At 40.0% G+C, this 12569-nt stretch overlaps 1 protein-coding gene across 5 annotated transcripts in view; it reads right to left on the bottom strand.

Moving 5' to 3' along the window:
- The window catches only part of myo3b (myosin IIIB), a 304160-nt gene that overhangs the window by 36772 nt on the left and 254819 nt on the right, over positions 1-12569 (bottom strand). Inside the window, exon 37 of one of the 5 annotated variants that reach the window (XM_061971642.2) lies at positions 6499-6616. The exons of the other annotated variants lie outside the window; for them this stretch is intronic. The gene's annotated coding sequence lies outside the window, so the exon portion shown is untranslated. Of the gene's footprint in view, positions 1-6498; positions 6617-12569 lie in introns of those variants that run through there. 5 annotated transcript variants of the gene reach the window in all.

Below are 12569 nucleotides of genomic sequence, written 5' to 3'. Positions count from 1 at the left end.
GAATGACTCTTACCATAATATGTTACGTTAACATACCAGGCACGTTCTCAGTTGGTTATTTATGCCTCATATAACGTACATTTATTCAGCCTGTTGTTCACTATACTTTATTTATTTTAAATTGCCTTTCAAATTTCTATTCTTGGTGTTGGGTTTTATCAAATACATTTCCCCAAAAAATGCGAATTATACTCCAGTGCGACTTATATATGTTCTTTTCCTTCTTTATTATGCATTTTCGGCAGGTGCAACTAATACTCTGAAAAATACGGTAGTTTGGAAGTGGAAATAGAATGTTAAAATGGTTTGAGGTGAAAAGCAGAAGCTGTACTGAAATGTAGTATGAATCTTAGTATAGTTGGGGGAGTTAACATACTCCAAGAGGTTGCAAAGTAACATAATCTATATATTTTAGTTGTAAATGTGTCACATTAGCTAAAATGCTGGCATAAAAACTCAGCATGCTAACAGGCTAACAGCGAGCCTACTTGTAACATGGCGCCAAGTAACCAAATTACAAATTACAATGTACAACATGCCCTGCGATGAGGTGGCGACTTGTCCAGGGTGTACACCGCCTTCCGCCCGATTGTAGCTGAGATAGGCTCCAGCGCCCCCCGCGACCCCAAAAGGGAATAAGCGGTAGAAAATGGATGGATGGATGGAATGTACAACATTAGATAAAATGCTAGAAAAAAAAACATTAGCAAATGAAGAGCTAGCATATACAGTATATACATAGTATTGCCAACATTTTACAGTTTTCTTATAAAATTGTGACTTTTGTTGAGTAAAATTACGACTCTTTACAGGCAGCAGGGAAGCGAGGAAGCAGCAGACCACTGGATGATGTCAACATAGGGACAGAAGTTTGTGATCACTATAAATAATTTGTCTGCGTTAGCGCTTATAATAACAATATCACTAATACTTGTTAATATTCAAGTCACGAAATGTAATGGGAGTATTGTTGCCGCTTTTTGAAAGGCTATTTATTGGATTTTATGGGCAAAATAGTGGAGCTGCGCAGACTTTTATTTACGTTTATTTAATATTTAAAATGCATTAAAAAAATCCATCCGTTGTCATGTTTTTCATAATGATTGTGAGCGATAGGTAAAATAAAATAAAAAAGGGCAGTTCCCCTTTAAGTTTGTTAGTGTCTCCTGCTGGCCCCACTATGGACTGGACTCTCACACTATTATGTTAAATCCACTATGGACTGGACTCTCACACTATTATGTTAGATCCACCATGGACTGGACTCTCACTATTATGTTAGATCCACTATGGACTGGACTCTCACTTTTATGCTAGATCCACTATGGACTGGACTCTCACACTATTATGTTAGATCCACCATGGACTGGACTCTCACTATTATGTTAGATCCACTATGGACTGGACTCTCACACTATTATGTTAGATCCTCTATGGACTGGACTCTCATACTATTATGTTAGATCCACTATGGACTGGACTCTCACACTATTATGTTAGATCTACCATGGACTGGACTCTCACACTATTATGTTAGATCCACTATGGACTGGACTCTCACACTATTATGTTAAGTCCACTATGGACTGGACTTTCACACTATTATGTTAGATCCACTATAGACTAGACTCTTACACTATTATGTTAGATCCACTTTGGACTGGACTCTCACACTATTATGTTAGATCCACTATAGACTAGACTCTCACACTATTATGTTAGATCCACTTTGGACTGGACTCTCACACTATTATGTTAGATCCACTATGGACTGGACTCTCACACTATTATGTTAGATCCACTATGGACTGGACTCTCACACTATTATGCTAGATCCACTATGGGCTGGACTTTCACAATATTATGTTAGATCAACTATGGACTGGACTCTCACACTATTATGTTAGATCCACTATGGACTGGACTCTCACACTATTATGTTAGATCCACTATGGACTGGACTCTCACACTATTATGTTAGATCCACTATGGACTGGACTCTCACACTATTATGTTAGATCCTCTATGGATTGGACTCTCATACTATTATGTTAGATCCACTATGGACTGGACTCTCACACTATTATGTTAGATCCACCATGGACTGGACTCTCACACTATTATGTTAGATCCACTATGGACTGGACTCTCACACTATTATGTTAAGTCCACTATGGACTGGGCTTTCACACTATTATGTTAGATCCACTATAGACTAGACTCTTACACTATTATGTTAGATCCACTTTGGACTGGACTCTCACACTATTATGTTAGATCCACTATGGACTGGACTCTTACACCATAATGTTAGATCCACTCGACGTCCATTGCACCGGTTGCCCAGGGGGGGGGTCGCCACATCTGCGGTCCCCTCCAAGGTTTCTCATTGTCATCCCATTGGGTTGAGTTTTTCCTTGCCCTGATGTGGGATCTGAGCCGAGGATGTCGTTGTGGCTTGTGCAGCCCTTTGAGACACTTGTGATTTAGGGCTATATAAGTAAACATTGATTGATTGATTGATTGATAGATTGATAGTGAAGACTCAATTCCTCACTGGTCTTTGCTGTAACAATGTGGGGTTACATGTCCCAGTGTGATGAAAATCAGACTCATCTGGTCATCAAAAGCAGGTAAACTGCATTAAAAGAGTGTTTGAAAAGACTTCACATGAAACGGCCTATTCAAACTCTGCCTTTGAACTGAGAGGACACAGACACAGTACAATGCCGGCCCTAATCGCGCATCCTCGCTTTGAAGTGAAACATCACTATTAGGTGAAAAGGTAAGTATGCTTCTCCACAAAATAAAAGCTTTTCATCATTTGTTGAGGCTGCGGCTCCACCGATTTCCATAAAGGAGGTTTGGAAAACTTTGGATGGAAATGAAAGAGAAAAACAAACGAGGAGGGTTGGGTCGGCGGTGAGAAATAGTTGGCGAGACTCGGTCATGTTGGCCACGTTAAAGCGGGCCTCGCTCACGCTGCACATGTTGCCACGTTTAACGAGTCGAGACAAGGTTTGATCACGTCAGGCCTTGACTGCTTTCAGGTGAGCGGACACAGAAGCTGCAGCATATCGTGCAGAAGAAGAGATTTCACAACTAAATATGTCCTGCCGCAGCACATAATCAGCTATTACACCTCCGCTCATACGCAGGCAATCAGCCAGGGAGTTGATTTGGCACAGAAGAAACTCCCACACCGACGCAGTTAGTCAGCGCCGTCCAGGCTCGTTATTCAAAACTAGTCGGCCTATTTGAAATTCTCTGCGTGGTACAACAAGGCCAAAATAATCAGCGGAGCATGAGCACGCTTAATTGATTCAGTGTACTTTTAAGATGCACTACAGGGAGCTGCTGGGGTGACCTAATTCAGGATTCTCTTCTGAGGAAGCAACTATCCCAGCAAGGGCGTAATTACTGCAGCCTCCATTATGACTACCACTGGAGGTGAAATGCTTCTCAGCTAACTATGACATCACACAACACTGCCAGTGGTCTTTGATTGGACTTTTTTTCATATGACCATGAGTTGGAAACTTCCATATTATTATCTTTTCTGGACATGTGGAAGTAGAATTATTCCTCAGATCATGGACAGAAAATAAATTACCGTATTTTTCGGACCATAGGGTACACTGCCAATGAGGTCTATTTTCATTAAAAAGGCGCACCGGATTATAAGGCGCATTAAAGGAGTCATATTATTATTAAAAACACAAGATACACTTACAATTAGTGCAACAACCCAAAAAATCTCCCTCCCCCATTTACACTCATTCACACAAAAGGGTTGTTTCTTTCTGTTTTTAATATTCTGGTTCCTAAATTATACATCAATATATATCAATACAGTCTGCAAGGGATACAGTCCTTAAGCACACATGATTTACTAATAGTACTAACCTTTAACAGTTAATTTTAATAATTTTCATTAATTACTAGTTTCAATGTAACTGTTTTTATATTGTTTTACTTACTTTTTTATTCAAGAAAATGTTTTTAATGTATTTATCTTCATTTATTTTATAAATTTTTTTTAAAAGTACCTTATCTTCACCATACCTGGTTGTCCAAATTAGGCATAATAATGTGTTAATTCCACGACTGTATATATCGGTTGATATCGGTATCGGTAATTAAAGGGGAACATTATCACAATTTCAGAAGGGTTAAAACCATTAAAAATCAGTTCCCAGTGGCTTATTTTATTTTTCGAAGTTTTTTTCAAAACTTTACCCATCACGCAATATCCCTAAAAAAAGCTTCAAAGTGCCTGATTTTAACCATCGTTATATACACCCGTCCATTTTCCTGTGACGTCACACAGTGATGCCAACACAAACAAACATGGCGGATAGAACAGCAAGTTTATAGCGACATTAGCTCGGATTCAAACTCGGATTTCAGCGGCTTAAGCGATTCAACAGATTACGCATGTATTGAAACGGATGGTTGTAGTGTGGAGGCAGGTAGCGAAAACGAAATTGAAGAAGAAACTGAAGCTATTGAGCCATATCGGTTTGAACCCTATGCAAGCGAAACCGACGAAAACGACACGACAGTCAGCGACACGGGAGAAAGCGAGGACGAATTAGGCGATCGCCTTCTAACCAACGATTGGTATGTGTTTGTTTGGCATTAAAGGAAACTAACAACTATGAACTAGTTTTACAGCATATGAAATACATTTGGCAACAACATGCACTTTGAGAGTGCAGACAGCCCAGTTATCATCAATTAATATATTCTGTAGACATACCCTCATCCGCTCTCTTTTCCTGGGGGTCTGGCGGCAGATTTCTTTGACTTTATCGTTGGAAATGCATCTGCTCTGAGTGTCGCAGGATATCCACACATTCTTGCCATCTCTGTCGTAGCATAGCTTTCGTCGGTAAAGTGTGCGGAACAAACGTCCAATTTCTTTCCACTTTCGCATCTTTGGGCCACTGGTGCAACTTGAATCCGTCCCTGTTCGTGTTGTTACACCCTCCGACAACACACCGACGAGGCATGATGTCTCCAAGGTACGGAAAACAGTCGAAAAAATGGAAAATAACAGAGCTGATTTGACTCAGTGTTTGAGAAAATGGCGGATTGCTTCCCGATGTGACGTCACATTGTGACGTCATCGCTCCGAGACCGAATAATGGAAAGGCGTTTAATTCGCCAAAATTCACCCATTTAGAGTTCGGAAATCGGTTAAAAAAATATATGGTCTTTTTTCTGCAACATCTAGGTATATATTGACGCTTACATAGGTCTGGTGATAATGTTCCCCTTTAAAGAGTTGGACAATATCGGAATATCGGATATCGGCAAAAAGCCATTATCGGACATCCCTAATTATTATGATTTTTTTTCGGAATGTAAAAGACTTCCTTGTGGTCTACATAACATGTAATGGTGGTTCTTTGCTCAAAAATGTTGCATAGATGATGTTTTACCCATCATCTTCAAGTCGCTTTCTGACAGTCTCTTCAGGATGCGCCGTTTTGTGGGCGGTCTTATTTACGTGCCTCCACTTGGACAGCATCATCTTTGTTGTAGCGGTGTAGCGTGCAAGGGCGGGAGTGGAAGAAGTGTCAAAAGATGGCGCTAACTGTTTTAATGACATTCAGACTTTACTTCAATCAATAACTGAGCAGCATCTCCTCATCCATGGCTCACTAGTGCAACAACAACACCCGAAATGTGTCCCGACCAGAACTCTCCAATAACTAAAGTTCCTTGGGTGAATAATGTAACTCACTACACCGGTATGTTTTAGTGCTTTCATGGTGAGTTTACTGACCAATATAAGTAAGAACTTTACACTACTTTATATTAGAAATGGCAACAGTGGAGGATGAATGTCACATAACAAGAAGATAGAGAAAAAGAAGAAGCTTATTGACTACGGTGTCACCATGGACTATCAAGGCGCACGTGTGCAAATTTTCAGGACTTATGCAGATCTCAAATACAGATCAGCAGGTACCAGAAGATAAGACAAGTTGCTTTTGCATAATATTGTGAATCAAAACACCAGATAATATGTCTTACCTTATACACACACACCATAATAATACTCCTATGTTGAAGCACAGTACAATCCATCAAGTGGTGTGGCTTCATAGCTTACCAAAGTCCTACTAAAACATTTTGATAGATTTTTAAGCGCTGTGTGTAATATTCTAGATTTTCAATGAAACATGTACAATTTTGGTGTTGTTTACTTGAGTCATATTGCAGTCTACACGTATCTCTTATGTGTGACTGCCATCTACTGGTCACACTTATCATTACATCATGTACCAAATAAAATTGCTTTAAGGTCGGTAAGCACAACCAAAATTATGCCGTACATTAGGCGCACCGGGTTATAAGGCGCACTGTCGAGTTTTGAGAAAATGAAAGGATTTTAAGTGCGCCTTATAGTCCGAAAAATACGGTAAGTTATGAAATCTTCCAAAAAGCTCAGTCATAGAACTTACTGAATCATATCACTAAGTAGGGATGTCTGATATTATTGAGTTATATTAATGTAAAATGCGATGAGGTGGAGACTTGTCCAGGGTGTACACCGCCTTCCGCCCGAATGCAGCTGAGATAGGCTCCAGCACCCCCCACGACCCTAAAAGAGACAAGCGGTAGAAAATGGATGGGATGGATGGATATCGGAAAAGGTATTGCCTGGATTTCGCCCAAATTAATGATATTGCTCAATATGTGTGGTCATGTGACCAAGTGATGACCTCATCAAAACTGTGCCGAGCTCCACAGAGCAACAAGGTTGTTGGTTCAGTACGCCCTTGGTCTGGAATATTTTTCTAAGTTTCTTCTTTGGATTGTAAATATTGGCATATCTGATATTTGTAAAGGAATCAATAAGCATCTCTAATCCAAAGTCATGCCTGTGTTGCTCACAGCCAGTGAGTGAGTCTATCTGGGGATGGTTAAATCAAAAAACCTCCAGTCAGACAAAATATGTTCCAGGATGTTGGTTGAGTTCTGATTTATTCATATTTCAAAACCAATTTTCCCATAAAAGGCTTTGTTCTTAGCATTATTCACTGTTATACTGTTAAAATATTACAACTTAATAAAATAAATGACTCACCCTTGAATAAAGTGACTAAAAGAGAGAGAGAGCGACGGAAAAGTGAAGAGAGGGAGGCTGAAGGCCCATCAATAATCCAGCATCATGATATTCTTAACTGACATAATTTAAAAGAAAGTGCAACACGACATGCCAAGGGAGGGATAACATGTGTACCTGGGAGGTACATCTCCTCACATTAGCGTTAAAAACAGCTGATTCAGAAATTGATTATAGATGTCGATTTATTGTCACTTTATTATTATTGTACCAAGCTGACAAGACAAAGTTCTATGGTCATCATTACACGTTTCCTTTCTGCTAACACACCAACACCTGTGTGTGTTAGCATCACAAAGAAACACTTGCGTGTATTAGCAACACAAAGAAACACCTGTGTGTGTGTTAGCATCACAAAGAAACACAAAACAGCCCAATAATGAAAAAGCCAAACAAATGTGTGAAGTTAAATCTTAAGATGCAAAATTTACCAAAATACCGTTTAGTCCATTAGGCCTTATCACATTTCAAACCATTTGCATTTAGAACAAATATTATTTTGTTAAAAAGCTGATGAATAGAAAATGTTGATAATTGATACAAGATAAAATAGGAGGCAGGGTACAGTATGCAAAGGTTAGAAGTGTATTTGACCTCCATAGTAGTCAGAAGTCAGTCTGGATGATGGCCAGAGGCCACTTAAAGTGAGTCTGGATGATGGCCACATTAAAGTGAGTCTGGATGATGGCCACATTAAAGTGAGTCTGGATGATGGCCACAGGCGATTTAAACTGAGTCTGGATGATGGCCACAGGCCACTTAAAGTGAGTCTGGATGATGGCCACAAACCACTTAAAGTGAGTCTGGATGATGGCCAAAGGCCAATTAAAGTGAGTCTGGATGATGGCCACAGGCCACTTAAAGTGAGTCTGGATGATGGCCACAGACCACATTAAAGTGAGTCTGGATGATGGCCACAGGCCAATTAAAGTGAGTCTGGATGATGGCCACAGACCACATTAAAGTGAGTCTGGATGATGGCCACAGACCACGTTAAAGTGAGTCTGGATGATGGCCACAGGCCACATTAAGTGAGTCTGGATGATGGCCACAGGCCACTTAAAGTGAGTCTGGATGATGGCCAACAGGCCACATTAAAGTGAGTCTGGATGATGGCCACAGGCCACGTTAAGTGAGTCTGGATGATGGCCACAGGCCACTTAAACTGAGTCTGGATGATGGCCACAGGCCACTTAAAGTGAGTCTGGATGATGGCCACAGGCCATTTAAAGTGAGTCTGGATGATGGCCACAGGCCATATAAGTGAGTCTGGATGATGGCCACAGGCCACTTAAAGTGAGTATGGATGATGGCCACAGGCCACTTAAAGTGAGTATGGATGATGGTCACAGGCCACTTGAAGTGAGTCTGGATGATGGCCACAGGCCACTTAAAGTGAGTCTGGATGATGGCCACAGGCCACTTAAAGTGAGTATGGATGATGGCCACAGGCCACTTAAAGTGAGTATGGATGATGGCCACAGGCCACTTAAAGTGAGTCTGGATGATGGCCACAGGCCACTTGAAGTGAGTCTGGATAATGGCCACAGGCCACTTAAAGTGAGTCTGGATGATGGCCACAGGCCACTTAAAGTGAGTATGGATGATGGCCACAGGCCACTTAAAGTGAGTATGGATGATGGCCACAGGCCACTTGAAGTGAGTCTGGATGATGGCCACAGGCCACTTAAAGTGAGTCTGGATGATGGCCACAGGCCACTTAAAGTGAGTATGGATGATGGCCACGTTAAAGTGAGTCTGGATGATGGCCACAGGCCACTTAAGGTGAGTATGGATGATGGCCACAGGCCACTTAAAGTGAGTATGGATGATGGCCACAGGCCACTTAAAGTGAGTATGGATGATGGCCACAGGCCACTTGAAGTGAGTCTGGATGATGGCCACAGGCCACTCAAAGTGAGTCTGGATGATGGCCACAGGCCACTTAAAGTGAGTATGGATGATGGCTACGTTAAAGTGAGTCTGGATGATGGCCACAGGCCACTTAAAGTGAGTCTGGATGATGGCCACAGACCACATTAAAGTGAGTCTAGATGATGGCCACAGGCCACCTTAAAGCCGCAAAGAGTCGTGTGAAGCAAAGTGAAGCACATCACTATCTAGGCAGAGCTCTAATGTTTTCCCCTCCGAATATAAGCCAGATGAGATCTTCAGTCATACCACCCTACTCTTCCTATTAAGATCAAAATCTCCTCTCAGGCCCCCGGCTGTCAACACAGGGAGATACAGTAAATGATATGCAAATTGAATGAGGAAAAAAAAAAGATCCGAAAATCAACTCGCCGGCCCCAAATTTCCGACGCATCTTAAAAGGAAATTCCAGTATTTAGGATGGAATTTAGAGTGAGCTCTGGTTCTGTCTGTGAGGCTGCAAAGCTTCTCTGATACTGAAAGCTCAGAGAAAAAAACGTGTTTTGGGTTTTGCAAGGATTTGTCTTCGGTTCTGACGGCTGACCCAAAGCTTTGTACACCACTGAGTTGGAGGCCTTATGTTGAACATGGACGACTTTGAAGAAAACAATCAACAGTAGGAAATCCTTGCTTGTCACTTTTTTCTATTGTTCAGTGCTGAATGTCACAAAACGTCAATAGAAGCATATTTACTGATGGGATGTCCAATATATTTGTTCACAGAACTGTAAATGACATCTGTGGCATCCCCTAAGGGTTGTGATCCAAAGACATGCAGACAATGTCCCAAAGTGTTCCAATCATAGACAAATGGTCAATGACATGTGGGCAATTAGTTACCAAGTCCCATGCTTGTAAAGACAATGCTTTTCTTAACAGATCTTACCCAAACTTTACAGATATGTGTATGTCTGTACACTAAAGGTGTGCTGCAAAATGTGTGGTGATTAGGCAAAACATCCTAAAGTTGCAATCAGATTTTTGTTTAGTGTATTGGGGGAAAAATGGCCTGAGGATCAGAAGAACTAAGTCCCTTCCTTATCAAACTTAATTTGAATACATTGAGGTTGTCCCTTTTAGGCCTTAAAAAAGAACTGAACCTTCTTGTGGCATTAGCCAAGTACATTTGAAACATTATAGCACAATTAGGGATGTCCGATAATGGCTTTTTGCCGATATCCGATATTACGATATCGTCCAACTCTTTAATTACTGATACCGATATCAACCGATATATACAGTCGTGGAATTAACACATTATTATGCCTAATTTGGACAACCAGGTATGGTGAAGATAAGGTCCTTTAAAAAAAAAAAAAAAAAAAAAAAATAAGATAAATAAATTAAAAACATTTTCTTGAATAAAAAAGAAAGTAAAACAATATAAAAACAGTTACATAAAAACTAGTAATTAATGAAAATGAGTAAAATTAACTGTTAAAGGTTAGTACTATTAGTGGAGCAGCAGCACGCACAATCATGTGTGCTTACGGACTGTATTCCTTGCAGACTGTATTGATATATATTGATATATAATGTAGGAACCAGAATATTAATAACAGAAAGAAACAACCCTTTTGAGTGAATGAGTGTGAATGAGTGTAAATGGGGGAGGGAGGTTTTTTGGGTTGGTGCACTAATTGTAAGTGTATCTTGTGTTTTTATGTTGATTTAATAAAAAAAAAATAATAATAAAAAAAACAAATTAAAAAAAAAAACGATACCGATAATTAATAAAACGATACCGATAATTTCCGATATTAAATTTAACACATTTATCGGCCGATAATATCGATATTATCGGACATCCCTAAGCACAATCATAAGTTATTTGTGCATTGGTTTGACTCAGTAACCCCCTTTCAGGAACAAAGATGTACAATACAAAACAGACCTAAGGCAGTTTACATGGGTACTTACAAAAACATTTAAATGCCATAACTATGATGTTTTATCAATATTGTTTGTTTTTGTGTTGTTTGGCCTAAAATGACATTTGTCAGTGTCGATGAGCGGGTCTAGTCAGGTCTATTTTCATACAAAAGGTGCACCAAATTTTAGGGCGCATTAGAGGAGACCTATTATTATGATTATTTTCTAAATGTGAAAGACTTCCTTGTGGTCTACATAACATGTAATGGTGGTTCTTTGCTCAAAATGTTGCATAGATGATGTTTTACACATCATCTTCAAGTCACTTTCTGACAGTCTCTTCAGGATGCACCGTTTTGTGGGCGGTCTTATTTACGTGCCTCCAATTGGACAGCGTCTTCTCCCCGTCATCTTTGTTGTAGCAGTGTAGCGTGCAAGGACAGGAGTGGAAGAAGTGTAAAAAGATGGCGCTAATGGTTTTAATGACATTCAGACTTTACTTCAATCAATAACGGAGCAGCATCTCCTCATCTGTGGCTCACTAGTGCAACAACAACACCCGAAATGTGTCCCGACCAGAATTCTCTAATAACTAAAGTTCCTTGGGTGATTAATGTAAACTCACTACACCGGTATGTTTTAGTGCTTTCATGGTGAGTTTACTGACAGATATAAGTAAGAACTTTACACTACTTTATATTAGAAATGGCAACAGTGGAGGATGAATGTCACATAACAAAAAGATAGAGAAAAAGAAGAAGATCATCGACTACGGGGTCGCCATGGACTACAAAGGCGGACGCACGCAAATTTTCATGACTTATGCAGATACCAAATACAGATCAGCAGGTACCAGAAGGTAAGAAAAGTTGCATAATATTGCGAAACAAAACGCCAGATAATATGTCTTACCTTATACACACACCATAATAATATTCCTATGTTGAAGCACAGTACAATCCATCAAGCGGTGTGGCTTCATAGCTTACCAAAGTCCTACTAAAACATTTTGATAGATTTTTGAGCGCCGTGCGTAATGTTCTATATTTTCAATGGAACATATAACATTTTGGGGTTGTTTACTTGAGTCATATTGCAGTCTACACTAGGGATGTCCCGATCCAGGTTTTTGCACTTCCGATCCGATACCGATATTGTTTTTGCACTTCCGATCCGATACTGACCGATACCGATACTGACCGATACCGATACTGACCGATACTGACCGATACTGGCCTATCCGAGCATGTATTAAAGTTTAAAGTTATTTAGCCTACTTAGTTGTCAGAATCATGTTGAAAAGGGTTTTAGTACTCTTGATAACAACTAGCCAGCTGAATTAGGGGAGTTTGAATAATACACAATGGTTGGTAACAAGAAACTGACCTGTTTATTCAAGGATAAACACAAAATAGACAAAATTATACATGACAAACAGAAATGGCATCATTGAACTAGGACTGGGCGATATGGCCTTTTTTTAATATTGCGATATTTTAAGGCCATATTGCGATACACGATATATATCTCGATATTTTGCCTTAGCCTTGAATGAACACTTGATGCATATAATCACAGCAGTATGATGATTCTATGTGTTTTGATTGATTGATTGAGACTTTTA

Source organism: Nerophis lumbriciformis, linkage group LG13 (genome assembly GCF_033978685.3).
Source record: "Nerophis lumbriciformis linkage group LG13, RoL_Nlum_v2.1, whole genome shotgun sequence".
Classification (NCBI taxonomy): Eukaryota; Metazoa; Chordata; class Actinopteri; order Syngnathiformes; family Syngnathidae; genus Nerophis; species Nerophis lumbriciformis.
Note: the sequence above shows the minus strand (reverse complement) of the source record. Positions and strands in the feature narration are given on the sequence as shown.